Source organism: Lepidochelys olivacea (genome assembly GCF_965140295.1).
Source record: "Lepidochelys olivacea isolate rLepOli2 genome assembly, chromosome: 3".
NCBI classification, from domain to species: Eukaryota; Metazoa; Chordata; order Testudines; family Cheloniidae; genus Lepidochelys; species Lepidochelys olivacea.
The window spans coordinates 184,737,797-184,763,546 of NC_140413.1; the positions used below are offsets into that span (position 1 = coordinate 184,737,797).

General features: G+C 44.2%; 1 protein-coding gene across 4 annotated transcripts in view; it reads right to left on the reverse strand.

Annotated features, from left to right (window-relative positions):
- Nucleotides 1-20,333, reverse strand: part of STON1 (stonin 1) — a 66,708-nt gene extending 46,375 nt beyond the window's left edge. The window contains exons 1-2 of one of the 4 annotated variants that reach the window (XM_084624205.1): nt 20,221-20,295; nt 3,710-3,842 (exon numbers count right to left, since the gene is read on the reverse strand). The gene's annotated coding sequence lies outside the window, so the exon portion shown is untranslated. Of the gene's footprint in view, nt 1-3,709; nt 3,843-20,220 lie in introns of all 4 variants that reach the window. The other 3 variants (XM_084624206.1, XM_084624204.1, XM_084624207.1) reach the window with 3 other exon arrangements.
- Between the last annotated feature and the right edge of the window lie 5,417 nt (nt 20,334-25,750).

Here is a 25,750-nt window from a genome sequence, read left to right on the forward strand (position 1 = left end):
CTGAGACAGACGCCTCCAGCTTGCAGGAGATCAGGATAGCAGAGTGGCAGCAGAAGCGTGGAGCGAGCAAAACACCACTGATGAGGATGGCTATCAGTCCTACTGCACTGTCTGCTGCAGAGTTGCAGCAGATCAGGATAGCAGAGTTGCAGCGGAAGCAGTGGAACCATTCACCATTGATGCAAAGGCATTGGGAGCTCAACCCAGAATTCCAATGGGCAGCAGAGACTGTGGGAACTGTGGGATAGCTACCCACAGTGCACCGCTCCGAAAGTCGACGCTAGCCACGGTACTGTGGACGCACTCCGCCGACTTACTGCGCTTAGTGGGGACGCACACAATCGACTGTATAAAACCGCTTCTGAAAAATCGACATCTAGAAACTCGACCTAATTTTGTAGTGTAGACATACCCTTAGAATCTTTCTAGAAGTAAAACTAAGCTTTGCATTTTTGTTTCATATCCAAACTTCCCCAAAACTTAATGGTATTTGGTCTTCAGTATTCTGGTTCTGGTTCCATTTCTAGTTCTTTCAGAGATTTCATTCTCAACCCCAACTTTTTAAGTTTTAGTTGGACTATAAAAATATATTCCAGTGAAGTATATTGTAAGTCCTTGTGCAGATAATGATTAATATATCATGCACATTTTCTTCCGCACTTTTCAAAACCTAATAATCCTTGGCCCTGATTGGAGGGTACACTGTGCTAAACACACAAACAATTTCAGGGTTCCACATAAGATTTTGGACCAAGTTCTGAATCTGGCTCATGAGTTGAGGTGTCACCCAGGCCAAACTTTAATTGGGGATCAGTCCTGCTTTGAGCAGGGAGTTGGACTAGATGACCTCCTGGGGTCCCTTCCAGCCCTGATATTCTATGATTCTCTCCCTGGCAGCCGCAGCCCTGGAGCTGGGGAAAGTCATCTCTTTCGCTGGCTGCTGCAGCCCTGCACATCCCAAATTCCCCCCACCCCTTCTTCTCACCCCACTGCCCCCTCCCACCTACCCCCTATTCCTCCCAAGGCCACCACCTCACCTTACATATGCGTCTTCTCCAGGGTCCAGGCACCTAATTAGTGGAGCCACGCCTGCGCAGCTCCACTAGTTAGGTGGGTGGCCCTCCATCCTCTCATGTGCAGCCACCCAGGCGTGCACCTTAGAGGGAACTATCCGTGGACCACCTGAATGGAGCTCGCGGACCACAGTGTGAGAACCTCTGCCCTAATGTTTTCTAGCTATTGTACTGTCTAGGCACAATACGGGAGATTTAGAATGGAATTTTCACCTTCGCTCTGGATATTTAAGCACCAGGTTTTAAAGATGTATTCTTGGTATCGTAGTTTTGTTTATAAGAAAAATTGAACAGGGCTTAAAGGACTCCCTCTTCAAAAAATGCTTCTCAATTTACATGTATTTTTCTTAGATTTTATTCCTAAAAAGAAAGACAATTGCATTGTGTTTTGCTTGTGACTAGAGGGTTGCACTCTTTGCCTCCTTGCTCTAGATACAAATAGATTATTCCCTAGTGGAAACTTACAGAATGTACATCTAAACAAAAGGCAGAGGCAGCTGGAAAGAGAGAAATTTCTTTTTTTTACCTGCATTTGTACTATTTACAGATTATTTCCCCTCCCCAATATTACTTGTTTCACTATATTTAGAAAAAAAGAGTAATTGTTGCAATATCAGAAAAGATACTGAGACAACAGAGTCATGTGAATTTGTAGTATATACTGCATTTTCTCCTGGTTATTAGCCGGTTTGCAGGAACTGTCATGCTTGCAGCTAATCTCTTTAATTTGGAATTTTTGACTATTGGCACCAAGAGCCATGAGAATTAAAAGCTTTCAATTTTCAGACTGCGTTCATACTAATGCACTAAAGGAAAAAAACCTAGGCAGAGTCCCCCCCATCACATAAAACTGTCTTTATAATTCTTCTTTGTCCCACCTCAAAAGGAAAGCTTGCCCAGTAATATGACTGCAACTTTCATATGAAAGATGTGCATGGGAATGATCTAAATTCTCATTGCTAGAATTTGTCTACACTGGAAAAATCAATAGCAACATTACAGACATTGCAGCTGCACTGGTGGCAGCAATGAAAGCATGGACTATATCATAAAAATCTCCTAAAGTCTCTCACCTAGTCCAAATGATCTAGAAAGATCACAGCAGTTTACATTAGTCTGGGAGCAGCCTTTCAGGACCTAACTAGCACCTTTCAGGACTAACAGCTAGGCTGCTTTGTGAACTTTCCTCTACTGCACTTCCTCACTCGAAAATCACTGCTGGAAGGGCAATTTTCATGAGGACCTCCTGACTTTCTCCCTGGACCAGCAGTGCCAGGAATTTTAGGTTCTTATAAGGTCCATTGGCACCACAGTCAATGTGAATGCAATCCAATTTGATAACTCTTCTGGATACACACCAAAATTTATCTTTCTTCTTGGAATAAGGACAGGATAAGGGTTGGACAGGATTTTTAATTATCATGGTATAAAAGTTATAAGGAGGAAGGGGATTATGACTCTGTAGGTAGGCAACAGTGGATAGAAGCAGATCAGCATGATTACTGTACAGTTTAAATATTGGAAGGAGCACCCAGTGCTAGGATGAGTGCCTCTGACATTTCTCATTTAGAAACCTAAATAAATAAGTAAACAAACATTGGCCTAAGGAAAACTTTGCTTCTAGTACATTTTTCAAAGAACTAATCTAAAACTGTTAAGGCTATAAACCGTCATGAAATTCACATGGAATTGAAAATATACAAGAATATCTCAAAAGGTAATACGTAGACATTGGTAGTCTACGGCCAGATTCCCATCTATAATATCTATCCTGTTCTTTCTAGCTGCTGCTGAAGTAGGCCTCTCATTCTCAGAAGAAACATCACCTCTTTTAGTTTACAACAGAAAGAGATGAGACACTCCCTTTTGGCTTACATCAAAGCTTACTGTGTTCAAAACAATTGCCATATTTGCTATGGAATAGTCACACAAAACACAGCCTGGTCTGTTTTGAAAAAATATATTTTCCTGTTTCTGAATCCAATCTATTAGGCTTCCCCTAACGCTCAGATCTGAAGTAATTTCAAAATTTACTTAAAAGGAAAATAAACCCACCAGACTTGATTGGAAAAGCAAAGATACTCTGAGGCATCTCATCAATAATAAGCAAGAATGTAGACTGGAGAATCTATGTATGAAATATGGTTTAATCTGGTCTCCTTTTATGCCATATGATCAATGAGACACTTTAATAAACTGATGCTATGGCATGCATTAGAATATGACAGACCTTGCCCCAGAAGATTTTTTGCGGAGTTTAACATCAGAAACAAAATTTACAGAAATATCTAATATTTAAAGAATATTACATAGGCAGCCACTGTTAAGCACTACATTTTGAGGCATTAGGATGGAGAAGTGCTGGTAGATGCTGAGTCTTTCAAAAACCCTCCTCTACTTCTGCAACCCATATCCCACGTCTGAGCTGCAAGAGGCTGGAAGATGAACTTCCACTCCTCGTAAAGGGGAAAGCTCACTCTATTGATGTGGAAGAAACTAAAAAGTTATTTGTCTAGGACCCCAGTTCACATCTGTTCACTGTCCATAGTCCAGTTTTAGGCATGTTATAAAATTCATATAAAGCAATTAAAAAAGGGCCTATACCCATAGATCATACAAGAAAAGAAAACACAGACCTGTTTGCTATCGTCTGAACGCCAAACAAAATTTCTCAACTCAGTCTTTGCAAGTCCATCTCTCCCAAAGAAAAGCCTATGTAAACAGGTAGGTCATGCAGCCTATTCTGAAGGTTGCAAAAGTGGGGCTGTTCTGGTCAAAAAAAAGAAGGAAAAAAAATCTCTTGGTAAGAAAAATATACATAAGGCTAATACCATGACAACAGTTCTCAAACTATGGAGCAGGCCTCCCAAGGGAGGCATGGGAATGGATCAAGAGAGGTGTGAGCTTTATGCTTTTTTGGGTTGTTGGTTTTTTTTTTTTGAAGAGCCCTAGCTGTCAGTCCCAGCTGGGGCTCATGAAGAAGGGCCATGCACACCCAGGAGGTGGGGGATAAAGGGGATAGCTGAAGCCCCTCCACCTGCCATCCTCACCCCCCCAATCCCTCACCGGGAGGCAGCCCAGGCTCAGGCTCTCCTTCCTTTTCCCACTTCCCCCGTCCCGCACCTGGAGGCAGCAAAGCTTCAGCTGTCAGCTCCGGGGGGCAGCTGGAGCACAGAAGGGTGGCAATGGGATGCTAAGTCTGCTGTGAAAAGTGCCATTGATTAATATCACTTTTCACATTGCAACCCTTACTTCTATGCTGCTGCTTGCATGTAGCTGTCTTCAGAGCTGGCACCCAGCCAGCAGCTGCTTCTCTCCATTTGCCTTCAGAGCTCAGTGGCGGTATATGTACTTGTGGGGGAAGAGGGGGCGTAAACGACTACAGACACAAAGAAGGGGGGGCCTGATCAAATAAGTTTGAGAACCACTGCCATATAATAATATGTATATCATTAAAACTAACTAGGAGAATGAATTACAAATGACTAGCTGATGGTACATAGCTGTACTCTTAATACAAGACCAAATATTTTTCTCTCTCTCTGCTGCAAGTTCTTGACCAGTGGTACTGAATCCCAAAATGCTACAACAGGCATCCTCTCTATGGAGAGGAAATATTGAAGATATTTCTCCCAACCAGATCATGAAATTATATTATTCTTTTCTTTTACCACAGTGAATAACTGTTGGACTGTCTATTTTAAACATAAGTGCTATATCTTCTGATATCCCTCTTTAGGACCCCTTGACTAAATTGTACATCTCTGGACTTGAGGTTTATAACTCAGAAGCAAATGAGGCAGGATGTATCCATGGTATCTAGGGCTGTCAAACGATAAAAAAAATTAATCGTGATTAATCACGCAATTAAAAAAATTAATCGCAAATAATCACACTGTTGAACAATAATAGAATGCCATTTATTTAAATATTTTTGGGTGTTTTCCATATTTTAAAATACATTGATTTCAGTTATAACACAGAATACAAAGTATACAGTGCTCACTTTATATTTATTTTTGATTACAAGTACTTACACTGTAAAAAACAAAAGAAACAGTATTTTTCAATTCACCTAATACAAGTACTGTAGTGCTATCTCTTTATCATGAAAGTTGAACTTACAAATGTGGAATTATGTACAAAAAATAACTGCATTCAAAAATAAAACCATGTAAAACTTTAGAGCCTACAAGTCGTCTCAGTCCTATTTCTTGTTCAGCCAATTGCTCAGATAAACAAATTTGTTTACATTTGCTGCCCGCTTCTCGTTCACAATGTGATGATGTCACCTGGTACGAAATACCACCTGGGACACTGCCAGCACCCAGGAGACATAGGGTGACAGTGAGCTGAGCGGACTCCTTGCGGGCTGACCTGCATAGCTACACAGCAGCAGCTCATTGCCTTTTGGCAGCAGACGGTGCAGTATGACTGGTAGCCATCGTCACCGTACTCCTGGGTGATCTTTTAGCCAACCTCAGTGAGGTCGGTCAGGGGCGCCTGGGCAGACATGGGAGTGACTCAGCCAGGTCATTTCCCTTTTTAAGTTTCGTCTCATGGAGATTCAGTCCTGCCAGCATTCGTACTGCACCGTCTTCTGGTGAGCAGCCAGGAGATGACGATGGCCAGGAGTCATACTGCACCATCTTCTGCCGAGCACCCAGGAAATGACGATGGCTAGTCGTACTGCACCATCTGCTGCCAGCAAGATGTATAAAGATAGATGAAGTGGATCAAAACAAGAAACAGAACAGATTTGATTTGTATTCATTTTCTCCTCCCTCCCTCCATGAAATCAATGGCCTGCTAAACCCAGGGTTTTGAGTTCTATCCTTGGGGGGGCCATTCTGTTTCTCCTTGATGCAAAGCCATCCCCTTTGTTGATTTTAATTCCCTGTAAGCCAACCCTGTAAGCCATGTTGTCAGTCGCCCCTCCTTCCATCAGAGCAACGGCAGACAATAGTTTTGTGCCTTTTTTCAGCACAGACGCCATAGCACTGGGAACATGAAGCCCACTCAGATCACCACGGCAATTATGAGCACTATAAACATCACGCACATTATCCAGCAGGATATGCAGAACCATAACCTGCAAGAAAAGTGAAACCAGGCGAGGAGGAGGTGACTGCAGCACGGTGACGAGAGTGATGAGGACATGGACATAGACTTCTCACAAAGTACGGGCCTCTGCAATGTGCACATCATGGTGTCAATTAGGCAGGTTCATGGCGTGGAATGCCGATTCTGGGCCTGGGAAACAAGCACAGACTGGTGGGACTGCATAGTGTTGTGGGTCTGGGATGATTCCCAGTGGCTGCGAAACTTTCGCATGCATAAGGGCACTTTCATGGAACTTTGTGACTTGCTTTCCCCTGCCCTAAAGTGCAAGAATACCAAGATGAGAGCAGCCCTCACAGTTGAGAAGCGAGTGATGATAGCCCTCTGGAAGCTTGCAATGCCAGACAGCTACCAGTCAGTCGGGAATCAATTTGGAGTGGGCAAATCTACTGTGGGGGCTGCTGTGATGCAAATAGCCAACGGAATCACTGAGCTGCTGCTATCAAGAGAAGTGACTCTGGGAAATGTGCAGGTCATAGTGGATGGCTTTGCTGCAATGGGATTCCCTAACTGTGGTGGGGCCATAGACGGAACCCATATCCCTATCTTGGCACCGGAGCACCAAGGCAGTGAGTACATAAACCAAAAGGGGTACTTTTCAATGGTGCTTCAAGCACTGGTGGATCACAAGGGACGTTTCACCATCAACAACGTGGGATGGCCGGGAAAGATACATGACGCTCGCATCTTCAGGAACTCTGGTCTGTTTCAACAGCTACAGCAAGGGACTTACTTTCCAGACCAGAAAATAACCACTGGGGATGTTGAAATGCCTATAGTTATCATTGGGGACTCAGCCTACCCCTTAATGCCATGGCTCATAAAGCCATACTCAGGCAGCCTGGACAGTAGTCAGGAGCTGTTCAACTATAGGCTGAGCAAGTACAGAATGGTGGTAGAATGTGCATTTGGGCATTTAAAAGCGCGTTGGCGCAATTTACTGAGTCTCTTAGACCTCAGCGAAACCAATATTCCTATTGTTATTACTGCTTGCTGTGTGCTCCACAATATCTGTGAGAGTAAGGGGGAGACGTTTATGGCGGGGTGGGAAGTTGCGGCAAATCGCCTGGCCATTGATTACGCGCAGCCAGACACTAGGGTGGTTAGAAGAGTACAGGAGGGCATGGTGCGCATCAGAGAAGCTTTGAAAACCAGTTTCATGACTGGGCAGGCTACCGTGTGACAGTTCTGTTTGTTACTCCTTGATGGAAACCTCCACCCCCCCCCACCCCAGGTTCACTCTACTTTCCTGTAAGCTAAGCACCCTCCCCTCTCACTTCGATCACCGCTTGCAGAGGCAATAAAGTCATTGTTGCTTCACATTCATGCATTCTTTATTTATTCATCACACAAACAGGGGGATAACTGCCAAGGTAGCCCGGGAGGGGTGGTGGAGCAGGGAAGCACTGGGTGGGGTGGTGGAGGAGGGAAGGACAAGGCCACACAGCACTTTAAACTTTAAAACTTATTGAATGCCAGCCTTCTGTTGCTTCGGCAATCCCCTGGGGTGGAGTGGCTGGGTGGCCGGAGGCACCCCCACCGTGTTCTTGGGCATCTGGGTGAGGAGGCTATGGAACTTGGGGAGGAGGGTGCTTGGTTACACAGGGGTTGTAGTGGCGGTCTGTGGTCCTGCTGCCTTTCCTGCAGCTCAACCGTACGCTGCGTTCAAGCATTAGTTTGAACCTCCAGCAGCCTGTGCACTGACTCCTGCCTTCTTTCAGCAAGCTGATGCCACCTACTATCTTCAGCCTGCCACCTCTCCTTGCGGTCATATTGTGTTTTCCTGCACTCTGAGATTGTCTACCTCCAAGTATTTTGCTGTGCTCTGTCAGTGTGGGAGGACAGCATGAAGTCAGAGAACATTTAATCGAGGGTGCGTTTTTTTCGCCTTCTAATCTTCGCTAGCCTCTGGGAAGGAGAAACATATTCAGCTGGTGGAGGGGAAAAAAAGGGAGAGTGGTAGTTAAAAAGACACATTTTATAGAACAATGGTAAACCTTTCTTTCACGGTAAACCTTGCTGTTAACATTCATAGCACATGTGCTTTCATTACAAGGTCGCACTTTGCTTCTTATTGAGGGTATGCCGGTTTGGTGTGAGAGATCACACACGCAGGGCCTGGTAGCAGAATTCGGCTTGCAGACAGCCATGGTAAGCCACAGTCTTTTGGCTTCTTTAACCTTCATAACATGTGGGAATAGTTTCAAACAGCAGCGCCCTCATTTCCTATATGAAGTGGCTGTGGGGTTGGCCATTTAAAATGGGTTGGCAATTGAAAAGGAGGGGTTGCGGTTTCCGGGTTAATGTGCAGCAGAAACCCATCTAACACCCCACACACACACACACACAATTCTCTGGGATAATGGCTTCACCCCTCCCCCCACCGTGTGGCTAACAGCGGGGAAGATTTCTGTTCAGCCACAGGCAAACAGCCCAGTAGGAACGGCCACCTCTGAACGTCCGCTTACTAAAACCACCCTATTTCAACCAGGTGACCCTGAATGATATCACTCTCCTGAGGGTAACACAGAGAGATAAAGAATGGATGTTGTTTGAATGCCAGCAAACACCGGGACCATACTCTGCAATGCTTTGTTCTGCAATGATTCCTGACTATGTGCTGCTGGCCTGGCGTGGTGAAGTGTCCTACCATGGAGGACAGAGTAAGGCTGCCCTCCCCAGAAATCTTTTGCAAAGGCTTTGGAATTACATCCAGGAGAGCTTTATGGAGATGATTCTGGAGGATTTCCACTCCATCCCCAAACACGTTAACAGATTTTTCCAATAGCTGTACTGGCCGCGAATGCCAGGGCAAATTAATTATTAAACACGCTTGTTTTTAAACCATGTATAATATTTACAAAGGTACACTTACCAGAGGTCCCTTCTCCGCCTTCAGGGTCTGGGAGCCCACCTTGGGTGGGTTCGGGGGGTACTGGCTCCAGGTCCAGGGTGATAAACAGATCCTGGCTGTTGGGGAGACTGGTTTCTCCGCTTCCTTGCTGTGAGCTATCATCTTCCTCGCCCCCAAAACCCGCTTCCATGTTGCCTCCCACTCCTTGGCCAGAGTCAAAGCACAGGGTTGGGGTAGTGGTGACTGCACCCCCTCGAATGGCATGCAGCTCATCATAGAAGCGGCATGTCTGGGGCTCTGAACCAGAGTGGCCACTTGCCTCTCTGGTTTTTTGATAGACTTCCCTGAGCTCCTTAATTTTCAAGCAGCACTGCTGCGGGTCCCTGTTATAGCCTCTGTCCTTCATGCCACTGGAGATTTTTTCAAATATTTTGGCATTTTGTCTTTTTGAATGGAGTTTTGCCAGCACGGATTCTTCTCCCCATACAGCGATCAGATCCCGTACCTCCTGTTCTGTCCATGCTGGAGCTCTTCAGCGATTCTGGGACTGCATGGTTTCCTATGCTGATGGGCTCTGCATGGTGACCTGTGCAGGTGAGCTCACCACGCTGCCCAAACAGGAAATGAGATTCAAAAGTTCGCGGGCCTTTTCTTGTCTACCTGGCCAGTGCATCTGAGTTGAGAGCGCTGTCCAGAGTGGTCACAATGGAGCACTCTGGGATAGCACCCAGAGGCCAATACCATTGAATTGCGTCCACAGTACCCCAAATTCGACCCGGCAAGGCCGATTTCAGTGCTAATCCTCTTGTCAGGGGTGCAGTAAAGAAATCGATTTTAAGAGCCCTTTAAGTCGAAAAAGAGGGCTTTGTCATGTGGACAGGTGCGGGGTTAAATCGAGGTAACGCTGCTAAATTCGACCTAAACTCGTAGTGTAGACCTGGCCTAAGACTCATTGTTTTACTTCTGTTTAGTATGTAGTCAAATAAAACATCTAAATTGTCTTTAATTCACCTTTTCATACAAATGTATGTTTCTCTCATTTATACAATACACCTCTCCGCTGGATCTGCCTTTTTCTATAAATAAAAATCTTCAGTTAAAAAACACAGTTGGGGGAAAAAGCACACATAATGAGGATGAAGTTACTATTCTTCTCAGCATGGAAAAGAATTTCTGAGTATTCTTTAAAGTGCTTTCATTCTACAGTTTTCACGGAGTTTAGTTAATCAGTCCTAGTTTGCATCTTTTCAAACACACTACTCCTCAGCATTACCATAGTTACTGCAAAACTTACACTTTATGGCCAGATTTCAGGAAGTCAATAGACAGAGAAGAGTTTTGCATGAACTGTTCGTTGACACCAGGTGATGTTTTACTTTACTTTAAAGAACCTCGATGCACTTTGGCCACTATCGGAAGACAGGATACTGGGCTAGATGGACCTTTGGTCTGACCCAGTATGGCCATTCTTAACATTCTTCCTGTAGAGAAAAGCTGTTTTTATTTACAATATTGTTCTATTTAGGCCATTAAGCTAATGTAATGCTTTTGAACCTAACGAACTAATTTTAAACTTAGTTTAGAAAACGTTACCACTGTGAATGTAGTTTTGCCATAAGAGGACTCTGTTCATCTTATTGTTAAAAAGGACACTAGCAGATAGTTTAGCCCACAAAATTAGTTGTTTCTTTGAGAGGGTGTGGGAGAATTTTATAATACCAAGCAGTAAAAATTAGTCATGTGGGCCTTCTTTGTTTTTGTTTTTAACCTCAACAGACTATTTTATAGATTCCAAGGCCAGAAGGAGGAGAAGTACATATGCTGGAGGGTAGGGATAGGATACAGAGAGATCTACACAAATTAGAGGATTTGGCCAAAAGAAATCTGATGAAGTTCAACAAGGACAAGTGCAGAGTCCTGCACTTAGGACGGAAGAATCCAATGCACCGCTACAGACTAGGGACTGAATGGCTCGGCAGCAGTTCTGCAGAAAAGGACCTAGGGGTTACAGTGGACGAGAAGCTGGATATGAGTCAGCAGTGTGCCCTTGTTGCCAAGAAGGCCAATGGCATTTTGGAATGTATAAGTAGGGGCATTGCCAGCAGATTCAGGGATGTGATCATTCCCCTCTATTCGACATTGGTGAGGTCTCATCTGGAGTACTGTGTCCAGTTTTGGGCCCCACACTACAAGAAGGATGTGGAAAAATTGGAAAGAGTCCAGCGGAGGGCAACAAAAATGATTAGGGGACTGGAACACATGACTTATGAGGAGAGGCTGAGGGAACTGGGACTGTTTAGTCTACAGAAGAGAAGAATGAGGGGGGATTTGATAGCTGCTTTCAACTACCTGAAAGGGGGCTCCAAAGAGGATGGCTCTAGACTGTTCTCAGTGGTAGCAGATGACAGAACAAGGAGTAATGATCTCAAGTTGCAGTGGGGGAGGTTAAGGTTGGATAGTAGGAAAAACTTTTTCACTAGGAGGGTGGTGAAACACTGGAATGCATTACCTAGGGAGGTGGTGGAATCTCCTTCCTTAGAAGTTTTTAAGGTCAGGCTTGACAAAGCCCTGGCTGGGATGATTTAATTGGGGATTGGTCCTGCTTTGAGCAGGGGGTTGGACTAGATGACCTCCTGAGGTCCCTTCCAACCCTGATATTCTATGATTCTAAGGGACCACTGTGATCATCAGCTCTGACATCCTATATAATACAGGCTACAAAACTTCTCCAAATTAATTCCCAGAGCATATCTTTTAGAAAAACATCCAATCTTGATTTTAAAATTGTCAGTGATGGAGAATCCACCATGACCCTTGATAAGTTATTCCAAAGGTTAATTATTGTTAAAAATTTACACCCTATTTCTAGTCTGATTTTGTCTAGCTTCAGCTTCCAGCCATGGGATCATGTTATACCTTTCTCTGTTAGACTGAAAAGCCCATTATTAAACATTTGTTCCCCATGGGTATAGACTAATCAAGTCACCCCTTAACCTTCTCTTTGTTAAGATAAATAGATTGAGCTCCCAGTCTATCGCTATAAGGCATATTTTCTAATCCTTTAATCATTCTCATCACTCTTCTCTGAACTCTCTCCAATTTATCAACATCCTTCTTAAGCTGTGGGCACCAGGATACAGTATACCAGCAGTATAACCTCTCTACTGCTACTCAAGATAGCCCTTTTGGCAACAGTCACACTGCAAGCTTATGTACATCCGCTTATCCACCGTGACCCCCAAATCTTTTTCAGAGCCATTACTTCCCAGGATACAGCGCCCCATCCTCTAAATAAGGCCTACATTCCTTGTTCCTGGATGTTTACATTTAGCCATATTAAAATGCATATTGTTTGCTGATGCACAGATTACTAAGCAATCCAGAATGCTTTGTATCAGTTACTTGTCCTCTTCAATCCTTATCACTCCCCTAATTTTTTCTCATCTGCAAACTTTAACAGTGATGATTTTATGTTTTCTTCCAGGTCATTAATAAAAATGTTAAATAGCCTACGGCAGAGGTTCTCAAACTGTGGTCCACAAGCTCCATTCAGGTGGTCCACGGATAGTTCCCTCTAAGGTGCGTGCCTGGGCAGCCACGCACAAGAGAATGAAGGGCCACCTATGTAATTAGTGGAGCTGCGCAGGTGTGGCTCCACTAATTAGGTGCTTGGACCCTGGAGAAGACATACATGTAAGGTGAGGTGGTGGCCTCGGGAGGAATAGGGGGTAGGTGGGAGCGGGCAGTGGGGAATTTGGGACGTGCAGGGTTGCAGCAGCCAGAGAAAGAGGCAACTTTCCCCAGCTCCAGGGCTGCGGCTGCCAGGGAGAGCTGGCCCTCCTTCCCAGCCTCAGCTCTGTGGCAGGAGAGATACCCCCCTTCTTCCCAGCCCGGGGGCTGCCATGGCAGGGAAGAGACCCCCCTTCTTCCCAGCCCCAGCTCAGGGGCTGCCACAGTGGGGAGAGAGGGCACATCCATTGCATTAGAAAGGCAAGACTACTGATATTAAAATATGAGTTGTGTGCTTTTATTTGTAGAACAAAAAAACTTTAATTTATATTAAGGATGCTTTTTATAGAGAGCTTTTATCCAAAGCACTTTACAATGGCTAGCTAATAGTACAAATAACATTTGGAAAGATCATTAACTGGTCCGCCGAGACCCTCAGCAATTTTCAAGTGGTCTGCAAAAAAAAAGTTTGAGAACCACTGGCCTAGGGCCAAGAACCTATCCCTGCAGGACCCCTCCAAAAACACACCCATTGGATAATGGATTTCAGAGTGGTAGCCGCGTTAGTCTGCATCAGCAAAAACAATGAGGAGTCCTTGTGACACCTTAGAGACTAACAAATTTATTTGGGCATAAGATGCAGTGAGTTCTAGCCCACAAACGCTGATGCCCAAATAAATGTGTTAGTCTCTAAGGTGCCACAAGGACTCCTCGTTGTTTTTTCCATTGGATAATGATTCCCCATTTATAATTACATTTTGAGACCGAGCAATTAGCCAGCTTTTAATCCATGTAATGTGTGCCATGTTAATTTTATATCTAATTTTTTAATCAAGAAGTCATGCAGTCCCAATTCAAATGTCTTACATAAATATAAGTATATTACATCAACACTATTACCTTTATCTACCAAACTTGTAATATCACAAATATATATATATATATATAAATATAATATATATATATAAAAAATATATCAGCTGAGTTTTCCATAAACCTATGTTGACTGGCATTAATTTTATTACCCTCCTTTAATTCTTTATTAATCAAGTCCCATATCAGCCATTCCATTGTCTTTACAATTAAACATTCTTCTAGAAGAGGGAAGGCAAACTAGGGCCTTCAATCCGGCCCACGGGATTGCCAGACCCCAGTGCAGCGGGACTAAGGCAGGCTCCCTGCCTGCCCTGGCCCCGCGCCGCTCCCAGAAGTGGCCGGCACCACATCCCTGTGGCCCCTGGGGAAGGGGGGCAGAGGGCTCCCTATGCTGCCCTCCTCTGCTGGCACTGCCCCCCGCAGCTTCCATTGGCCGGGAACAGGGAACTGCGGCCAATGGGAGCTTCGGGGGTGGTACCCGCAGGTGAGGGCAGTGCACAGCAGAGTCGCCTGCCCCACCCCGCGCCAAGGAGCCACTGCCGGACATGCTGGCCACTTCCAGGAGTGGCGAGGGACCAGGGCAGGCAGGGAGCCTGCCTTAGCCCCACTGCACGTTGCTGCCACCCTGGAGCCGCTCGACGTAAGTGGAGCCAGGCCGGATCCGCACTCCAAACTCCTCCTGCAGCCTGCACCACAACCCCCTGCCCTGAGTCCCCTAACCCCCTGCCTTGAGCCCTCTGCCGCACCCCTCCTGCAACCCAACTCCTGCCCTGAGCCCCCTCCCACACTCCACACCCCATCCTGCACCCTAACCCCCTGCTGCACCCTGCACCCCAACCCCCTTCCCTGAGCCCCTTCCTGCACACCACACCCATCCCACACCTCACACTCCCTCACACACCCCAACCCCTTACCCCAGCCCTATATTTATGGCCCTGCATACGATTTCCACACCCAGATGCAGCCCTCAGGCCAAAAAGTTTGCCCACCCCTGTTCTAGAAGAATATTAAGGACCCAAACACTTAAACACCAGTGTAGTGCATGAGAACCAGTAATTGATAATTGTGGAGGGGGAGGGGGGGACAACAACTATAAAACTGGCCTTTCAGCTGGTATTTGTACTGTCCAAGCTGAGTGATGTGCAAAAGGTTACAAACAGAATAAATGACGAAAAGGATGTTTTTAAATGCTTCCATCTTTAATAATCTACAGCAAGCTGTTATTAATAACAAAGGTAAGAAAACTATTTATAATATGGCTCTGAACTGGACAGTGTTCCTGTAGTAATGTAATATGCTACTTTCTCATGCTATACAATAGTCAGTTTTTGAACCAGCATTTCAAACTATGCCACATTTTAGCAGCCAAGAGGAAAATGTAAAGTGCTAATATATTTTTACTGGCTAATACACTATTTCATGTTTGTGCAGCTCTTTCAGTGTGAAAAGCATTGTATGTGGGCTATAATTAATATTTTCAACAGATCAATGCTCTCTCCTAAACTACACAGGAACACCACAAGTGCCTTCCTTAAAGCCTTTAAAACAGTTATCACAGGGTATACCAGTGTGAGAGGAAATCTGCACAATTATATTGTTATATGTTTAATTAGATAAATGTATAGCACAATATTTTTACATTTACTGACAATGGCTTCTTCATAGCCTTCACTCAGACCAAATTTTTGATGAGTGCACTGTCAGTAACTATCAAAACTGGTCCCTGGAAGAGCCTAATTTGGATTCACATCCAGATGTATAATTTGCTGTTTTAGTTGGGGTGGAGATGTGTATGTTTTTAAGATACATGTTTGCTGCACTGACTGGCTTAAAGGCGGTAGGGAGAGTGATATTTATACCTATCAAGAAAACTTTAAAAACTGTGGGTGACTGATAGTGTTGCTCTTATACCCTTGAAGTGCTTTGAAACCCCTAAATAGAAAATACTATTGAAGTAGAAAGAATTATTTGGAGCAATAAAATCTCATTTCTCAACTATATGAAGCAAGGGGAAGTTCATTGTGGAGTTTTGCTCTTTAACTTGCTTAATTAAGTAAGTCTGCCACTAGGCTTATATTCATACGGGCTGCAAGTTCAATGTCTAAATACGGATTTAGAAGCCTAGATTTCGGCAGGCCTGCCTGAAAGTTCAGTCCATTAAGATTGCAACAAGCCAAAAAACTCAGAGTCACAGAAATTCTGTGTTCTTGTTATTGGGGGCGGGAAGGGGAGGGGAGTTCATATGTGTATGTTAATTAAGGGCAGAATATCTGCCTTAACTTGGAATTTCCTGTTGGCTTGATTTATAATCCTAATATTGCTCCAGTGTAACTTCTGGCCATACTCTATGATGGCCAAACTATTTTTATGCTCTCAACCACAGCTATTTATACAGTATAATATTAAGTGCTCATTTCCATCAGGGTATTCATGCAAATATTCAAAGAAGTAGTTTGATTTTATGTTGTCACATGAAGGTCACAAAATGTTTTGTTGCTGTATACATACTTTCAATGCTGTAGACAATCAAAAGTTTATTCTTATTCAAAAACCTACTTTTTCCCTCCCTTAAATTGTAATAATTTTATAAGAGGCTCAGCCTCCAGATGGGGAAAGAAGGCTCTTTCCCTTAGTTTCCTCTGATGTAAGATATGTCTTCACTACCAACGTTAAAGCAGAGTGCTGCTGCGGCAGCGCTTTAACATGGCTGTGTACTCGCGGCACCATAAAAAAAAATAAACCCATAAAAAAACCACCCCCACAAGGGGAGTAGCTACCAGCTCTGGGAGCACAGCTTCCAGCACTGGTGCACTGTCTACACTACCACTTTACAGCGCTGAAACTTGTATTGCTCGGGGGGGTGTTTTTTCACCCCCGAGCAATACAAGTTAAAGTGGCAGTGTAGACAAGGCCTAAGCAGAGCTCCAAGGTTCAATACTAGCAGGCTTAATAGGGCTAAAAGTAAACGGAGCTGTTGTTTGTAGCAATGAAACAAGTTTCCAGCAGCCTTTGACCTTCAGAATCTTACTATCTCCTGTTTGTTGGAAGAGCAAGCCACCATCAGTTTTCCAACAAAGGGACGATAACGCCACTTACTCAGTGTCTAAATATAGACTTAGGAATTTAATTCTAGGCATTCATATTTGAAAGATTGTATCTAATATTTTTTCCAACAAGTTTAGGAAACTAGTCTTTTATTTCCCACAAATATCAGAACACTATATATACATACATAAGCAGAAAGAATATCCCATCTTAAGCATACATACATAAGCAAAATGAGCATTCCACCTTAAACCAGTAAAACTAACTCTCTGGACCTGATTCTGCAAGGTGCTCAGCACCCAAAGTCTCATTGACTTCCACAGGAGTTGAAGATGCTTGGCACTGAATGTAATCAGGACTTTTTTCTTTACCTTTCTGTAATAAAAGTGGTAGAACAAAATCTCTTAAAAATAAGGTTTTTAAAACTAAACTAAATAAACCCTCATGCCAGAACTACTGGCTACATTTTAGCCACTGTGAAAATTTCACTAATAATGGAAAATGTTGACAATTTTAACTACAGCCAGTAGCACGAACACTACTGTGCTAAACCTTGTTTCTCTCAAGGCAAGCTGAAAAAAGTTAAACATTTAGTGAATACTGAACAGGCAAGAAAGAAACCAAGGAATTTGATCAATCATTCTCCAAGTATGTTAGTGGGAAGTCTAGGCTCCCACATTACTTTGCTTTCATAATATTCTCCAGGAAGCAGCCTCCTTGAACAGTGGAAGACAAATTCCCTGCTGATGTAACTCCACTGACTTCAGTGGAGTTATCCCAGCAGAAAATTTGGCCCTGGAATTTTTAATTTGAAGTCCAGAAGCTGGCCTCACATAAACTGCAGTATTTGTTTGTTCCCCACAAGTTTGGCACTCTGGTGTAGTTCTTATAAAACAGCACAAAAATAAAGAATTTGGAAAATTTATGCCAGAGCTAGCAATATGGCAGATAAGCAACTGGTTAACATATTTTAAACTTTGGACCACAATTAAGTTCACCATCATTTAAAATAGGAGAGGTTTAAGAGTGACATCCTTTGGCAAATGTAAAGACGGGACAGGCAGAAAGCTCTGCCAAGGGCATCAATGAGGGGGGACAGGGAAAGGCAGAACCCCCTCCCCCGACTTTCATACAGAAGGTATGCGAGCTCCCAGGTGGAGCTCTTAACTACAGTACAGCATTAGAGCTAGCCTACACTGGCCATGTTAAAGCGCTGCCGTGGCAGCACTTTAATGTGGCTTGTGTAGTCGTGGCTCTAAAAAAACACCTCCACGAGGGGCGTGGCTCCCTGCGCTGGTGCACTGTCTACACTGATGCTTTACAGCACTGAAACTTGCTGCACTCAGGGGGGTGTTTTTTCACCCCCATAAGCGAGAAAGTTGCAGTGCTGTAAAGTGCCAGGGTAGACAAGTCCTTAGCGTGAAATGTAAGTTCTGCAGAGGAGAGATGCCCCTGAGGCAGGGAGTCAGTATTGTGTTTACAAACAGAGACAGGGTGATTAAGGTAAGAAAGGGCTGGTGATTAAGGATATGGAAGTTTAGCCTGTAAAAGAGGCTCAGATATTTAAGTATGGCGTGTATAGTTATTGACCACACATGTTATCACATGTTCACTGTGATGTTTACATCTGAGTGGAGGCACTGATAGCAACACAAGTTTTAGTTGATTAAGGACTAGAAGATTTGACCCTCCAACTTTCCTTCTAAAGGAAGAGCTCCCCAGATCTCCTCTGCCTGTTTATTTTCTTTTCCAGCCTGCAGTGGCCCTGATATACCTCAGAAGTCTCAGTTTTTTTCTCAGCTTTAAAATATAAAATGTTCTTGGTGTTTGGTTTTAAATATTCTCCTGTGAGAGCTGCAACCCCCTGTAGTGTTGTGTTTAAGAGGCTTCTGGAAAGAAACTAGCTTTTAAACAGAAGTAAAAGCAGCGTTTCCAACTCTCATGATTTTGTCATGAGTCTCATGATCATTGTAAAGCCCCAGCTCCTGGAGTCAAGTGGATATGTGATGATTTCAGCCTTCATTCTTAAAAAAAAATGAAGTTTCTAGTCCTCCACAGTGGCTGTGGAGAAAGTTTCAAAATGTGACTCCAGTGCACCTTAAAGGCTCAAAAAGTAGAAGGCAAATAAAAAGAACTCCAAATCTGTTATTTTCACATAATCTCACGATTTTAAAACCAATCTCATGATTCTGGTGAGCCTGATTCATGATTTTTGAACATTTGGGATTGGCAATACTGTGAAAGTGACTTGAAAGTGTCAGTTTCACTCCTGTTTAAGGTTAGTTTCTAGTCTGTTATTTGTCATAAGGTGACACCTCTAGAGCCCCAGGCAGGTGCAGTATAAACTCATGGGGGACTTGCCCTAGTAAGATGTTTCCAAAGTTAAATGATCTATTCCAAATTTGTTGAACTGCAAAAAAGTGATAGAAACTAATCTAGATTTTTCTGTTTCAATTTTGCTTCAATTGTTATATTCAAGAGTTAGTAACAAAGAATATACCTAAAACATTTAAACCTAATCAGTGTTACTTAAGTGACTTGACACAAGATGTGAGAACATGTGTTAGTATTAGACCTGAGTGGGTCTAATATTCATTAAATCCTCTTTTTTATATAGGAATTAGATACAGTGCTCTTATCAGGTAACCCCCCTTTTTATATAAGAATTAGATACAGTGCTTCTCTAAGGTAATTTCTAAGTTATCTGCAAAAAAAAAAAACCTAGAGTTGTCAGATGCCTAAGGAGGCCTTGGAATCACGGTTAAAGTTGCCCTCTCCCTCCAACCAAAATCCGAAATGGCGCCCCTGAGCTCTGACTTTGGGAACAGCAGCATTCAGAAAGAAACTGTCTGGCATTTTCCACACAACCAGGGAGGAGGATAGTAGTTAGTGCTGTTCCTGTTAGTACACAAGCTACACTACACTTCTCAACAGCTACTGCGAGAGTTTGCACTTTGCATGAAGTTCAACTTGCTGCAAATGACAATTTTCAACTTTGTGAACAGAAGCACACGACTTGCCTGACGAGCCTGCAATTATTCAGCGAACGCAAGAAGCCTAATCATAATCAACTAGTCCGAGCCAGCAGCGGAGGGGACCTTTCCCACTCCTAGGGTCCTAAAGCTCCAGCTCCCGCCCGAGCCCCACCGCCTCCTTCCCACCCTGGCAAAGGGCGTGGAGTCCAGTGGGAAGCCCACGCAGGAAGGGTGGCCCAGGGCCAGGGCCCGGGCCCGGGCCCGGCAGTGATCAGCTCAGCTGCCGCGCACAGCAGCTCAGCCCTGGCCGCAGTCTCTCCCCAGCCCTGCTGGCCACGGCACAAAGTAACTGACGCCGGAGGTCTCCCGAGTGCCCCAGGGGGCGAACAGCCCAAACTCGCAAGGGGACTGACGGCTCCCATCTCCCCCTGCCCGCTCCGGCTGCAGTCGGACCCCATGCCGGACAGCTGCTCCCTGCCTCAGGCCGGAGTCAGTACTCCCTGCCCGGCGGGGCGTTGCTGCCTCTGTTGCGCCGGGACCCCCTTACCCGTGTGCACTGCGCGGCGCCCGGGATCGCAGCCTTAGCTAACGTCGGCCACCGCCCGGGAGGACACGCTCTAGACTGGCGGAGGAGGAGGGAGTGGGGGCCGGCGCACAATGCAGGAGGCCGGAGCTTCCTCTGCTCTCAGCCCTGCTGCAGGGAGGGCCCTAGGCGCCGCGGCTGCAGCCCCACAGGCCGGGCTATAGGCCAAGCTCGGAGCCTGGATCGCAGCCGGGGAATCTGAGCGTCTAAGATGGAGCCAGCCTACGGAAGAAGACGCAATGATCATAGGCACGCAGCGTTTTTACACATTTAATTTGCTCAGGAGGTAAAGTAAGCCGATACAGGCTGGTACAGCGTACTGGTAAAAAGTGGCCGCCAGTACTGGCTTGTACCCAGCTGCCTTTAGAGCGCTGCCCCTTTTGCGCCCCCTGTCAGCTACTCTGCTAGGTCCCTACAATCTTAGGACTTCAGTAAAGTACTGAAAGCTCACGAAAGCTTATGCTCTAATAAATTGGTTAGTCTCTAAGGTGCCACAAGTCCTCCTTTTCTTTTTGCGAATACAGACTAACACGGCTGCTACTCTGAATACTGAAACAGTGCTGCTGTTCAGGTGAGACTATGTCAAGGTCTGTTCGGCCCATCTCTGGCTAATATTCTGATGGAAGTTAAAGAGGTTATTGCAGGTTTTATAGACTAAATTGGTGTAATGATTAATATCCCCTCTCTGTAAAATAGATCAAAACAGCATCCACTTGAAAATCGTATTTTCTGACAATTTTTTATTTCTACCATACCAAGTAACACCTACTATTGGTGTAACAGAGAAGTTAGCCAAAAAAGACTTTTTTCACTTTACTTTGTTCTTTTGAAAGCACTTTGTGTATTCACTTTCATTGGTTTGTTGATTATTTTCACTTTCTGTCACTTTCATGATGACATCACTCTTACTCTTTGTTCTGGGATGCCTTTAGGTATGTGATTTTTTTGCCCTGCCCTGGAAGAGGGTGTTTTTCAGGAACACAACAGCAGATCTGCTGCTGTTTCTGAGCTTGGAACAAGATGGTAGCTTCCCAGGATTCCTGACTCCTGAGAGCAACAGAAGCTGATGGGATGACCAGAATAAGACCCTATTCCCCAGACTCTTTGATGGGACTGGGGATCATGGCAGCCTGAAGGGTCAGGGAGCTCTAATCTTCCCTCCCTAAATAGAGTGACTGTAATCTGGTGTGACCACGCCTCAGTGGGTCAACCACTGAGAATACCAGATTCAGGAAAAACTGCTACCCAAAACTGGTGGTTATTCTTCCATAAGATATACCAAACCAGGAACAAAAGTAAACTTCTGTCTCATCACACTGGTTGTCAAGAAATCAGAAATGCAGTCTCCTTAGGTATCCCAGACCTGGTTTCACCTCCCGGACACTAGACTTAATGATGAGTGGTTATTTAAAACCAATTTCATCAACTAAAGTGTTCTTCTGATCCCAGAGGACCAGCCACATACCCAGGTCAATATATAACTCGGATCTTACACAATAATCACACTGTTGCCAATCCTTTAGTATCTAATATCTAAAGGTTTATTTATAAGAAAAAAGAGAGGTGAGAGTTAAAATTGGTTAAAGGAATCAAATACATACAATAATTGCAAAGTTTGTGGATCAAGCTTGAAGCAGTGATGGCATAAACTGCTGGCTCATTAAATCTATGGTTGCTTCCGAATGATTGGAAGGACCTCAGTTCCTTGATTAGAATGTTTCCATAAATCCATAGTCCAGGGATTAGAGAAGGAAAGAGGCAAAATGGAGATGTTTCCAGGGCCTTTTATACTTTCTGTCATATGGTGGGTGTGCTCTCAGTTCAGTCAGTGGAAAAGTACAGGCACAAGATGGAGTCCAGTGTCACCTGAGCTGGTCACATGCCCTTGCATGCTTCAGTGAGTCATAGCAGGGGCCATTCCCCATATTCTGACTGCAACATCCACAGGAAAGTCCGTTAGGTGGGGATAAGCTTCTTCCATGGCCCATTGTGTTTGTTGATGTGTCATCAACTTGAATAGTCCATTCACAACATGCTGACTAGAGTGGATGTAAACTACCTTGTGAGTGTTACCCAGGAGCAAACACATTTGAAATACAGGTATATAGTCAATATTCATAACTTTAGATATGAAAATGATACATGCACACTAATAATCATATTCAGCAAATGATAACTTTTCCATTGACACCTTGCATGACATACCTTGCAACAATTTGTTGCAATTGTATAGCAGTGGTAGCAACAATGATATACGTGGTCATATTTTAATCAATAATATCACACCTGGGGATTATGGGGTTTGGTACGTCTTTCACTAGATCCCTTCATGGACCAGGGAGCAATGGGAACCGCAGTGAAAGTGGGACACAACAGCCCAGTTGTGGTTCCCTCTCTGTCAGCATCTCTTATCAGGCCTGACATACTCACTAAATCTCATGTACAGGTGTCATAATATTTATTTAAAAGGTGACATGTACTATATTGTTTGAAATGTAATAATACACTGGTCAATAATGTCACTGTGAAATGTGTGTAACAAGTTGCTAGGAGAAATTTTGGATACTGTCAGTTATTGTGTCCTGGAGACCGTAAACAGACAAAACTGACAAAACAGGTTGTTTCTTTACACAGGGGAAAGAAAATATGGTGGCAGATGCCTTGCTCAGGAAAGAGGGCTCTGATCTGCTGCCTCCAGGTCAGCCTGTGGCTAACCCTCCTGCAGCTTTGTAAGGGGGTGGGTGGGAGGTGTGACCCTAAGGGCATCCCAATGCCAGAGGACAAGGGGCTCACTGATATCCGGTAATGAGTTTCAGCTGGTGTGACCAATTCAGCGTACCCAACTCACTATGGTTATAATCTATATCTAAAAGGTGTCATGTAAGATATCATTAGAAAACTAACAGCTTACTGATCATCGATACTCTTGCATGATATATGCACAGAGTGCATACAAAAACTTATGAATAGGCACTAGAATTATATTGTTAAAAATTGTTTGTTTGGCAAGCAATGCATAAGCAGTCTGGCCTAGGCAAAGGAATGTGTATTTGATTCTCTGACCAGCAGGATCTTCAGGCAAAGACAATGAAGGTCGATTTTTACACAATAGGTAAACTAAGCTAACAAGTTGGGGAGGAGACAGGCGAGAAGCTTGGTCGGGGTTTTACTTTTCAAAAAATATATTGCAAATGTTTACTGATCAATAAAGATGTGGGGGCTGAATCTCAACTGATAAGCAATTGAATCAACTGATTGTATAAAATATTACTGTATTATAAAGTATATTGTGTGAGGTCTTTTATGAAAGCCTGTGACACACTGGTGATTAATATCATTGTGAATTGTATGTATTATTACTGCGCAAGGAATTGTGGGTACTCATTCGTATGAGGCTTTACAATCTGTGATCAAACAAAGGGGGAAACATGCATTCCCCAGACATCAACCTGTCTCCAGTGAAATTAAACAAGGTGTGACGAGAAACAATTGAAGCTCCATTTACACAGAAATCAGCAGGGGGGTGGAAAAGCCACAGGAAGTGAAAAACAGCATGAGGTCATCTTGCCTTTTGAAACCAAGAAATTAAACTTTGGAAGATATAAGCAAGGACAGAAGCCACCTTTGGCATCTATCACTAGACAGACACAAGGGAACAGAGCTCTTGCAAGCTGAGAAAGATGGGTCCTTCAGCCAAAGGGGGTTGAAGTCTCTGGGAACCAAACATAGGTAAGAAACCTGCTTAGGCAAAGATCTTTCTCCTAGACAGACAAGGGAAGCCAGACCCTTGTACTTCTGTGAAAGGTTCTGACTGAGAGAAAGTCAGCCATGGATGGGAAGAAGGAAGATTGGTAAGAGAAACTGTCTTGAACAAAGTCTGTACCTTGCTAGATTAAGTTTTAGACTTTTAGATGCGTGTTTTCACTATTATTTGTTTGTAACCCTTTCTAACTTTATTCCTTTTATTTGGCATCATTTAACCTATGTCCTATTATTAATACATTTGTTTTAGTTTTAATATAAACCAACTCAGTGGTGTTTGAAGGGAAGGGTGTATTTACTCCACTTGAGTTAATAAGGTGTGATTTTTTTTTTGGTCTTTTTAAAGGCACAATAAACCTTATTGTTTCTCTGAACTATCCAGGAGAGGGCTGGATGTTGCAGAGCACAATTTTAGAAAAATTCAAGACTGGGAGTATGTTGGTGTCACCTTTCTGGTTGTAACCACAGCTGGTGGAAGCCACAGTGGAGCTGTAGACTATCTGCTGGGGTCAGAGCTGATGAACAAGGGCTGTTTAAAACATAGACACTCAGGGTGTAGGCTGGTTGGGAGCATCCCAGGTTGGGAACTACAGAAGCAAAGCATTGTGAGACACCCCGGGCTGCAGGGCAAGTAGTGACACAACTCTTACTGGTCTGGATTGCATCCCAACACCCATGTCAGAGGGGAAGAAGAATGGGAGAGAGCCCTTCACTCTTCAGGACATCTCTGTATGTCATAGAATCATAGAATATCAGGATTAGAAGGGACCTCAGGAGGTCATCTAGTCCAACCCCCTGCTCAAAGCAGGACCGATCCCCGACTAAACCATCCCAGCCAGGGCTTTGTCCAGCCTGACCTTAAAAACTTCTAGGGAAGGAGATTCCACCACCTCCCTAGGTAACGCATTCCAGTGTTTCACCACCCTCCGAGTGAAAAAGTTTTTCCTAATATCCAATCTAAACCTCCCCCCCTGCAACCTGAGACCATTCTTCCTTGTTCTGTCATCTGCTACCACTGAGAACAGTCTAGAGCCATCCTCTTTGGAACCCCCTTTCAGGTAGTTGAAAGCAGCTATCAAATCCCCCCTCATTCTTCTCTTCTGAAGACTAAACATCCCAGTTCCCTCAGCCTCTCCTCATAAGTCATGTGTTCCAGTCCCCTAATCATATTTGTTGCCCTCCGCTGGACTCTTTCCAATTTTTCCACATCCTTCTTGTAGTGTGGGGCCCAAAACTGGACACAGTACTCGAGATGAGGCCTCACCAATGTCAAATAGAGGGGAACGATCACGTCCCTCGATCTGCTGGCAATGCCCCTACTTAAACATCCCAAAATGCCATTGGCCTTCTTGGCAACAAGGGCACACTGTTTACTCATATCCAACTTCTTGTCCACTGTAACCCCTAGGTCCTTTTCTGCAGAACTGCTGCCGAGCCATTCAGTCCCTAGTCTGTAGCGGTGCATTGGATTCTTCCGTCCTAAGTGCAGGACTCTGCACTTGTCCTTGTTAAACCTCATCTGATTTCTTTTGGCCCAATCCTCCAATTTGTCTAGGTCCCTCTGTATCCTATCCCTACGCTCCAGCATATCTACCACTCCTCCCAGTTTAGTATCATCCGCAAATTTGCTGAGAGTGCAATCCACACCATCCTCCAGATCATTTATGAAGATATTAAACAAAACCGGCCCCAGGACTGACCCCTGGGGCACTCCACTTGATACCGGCTGCCA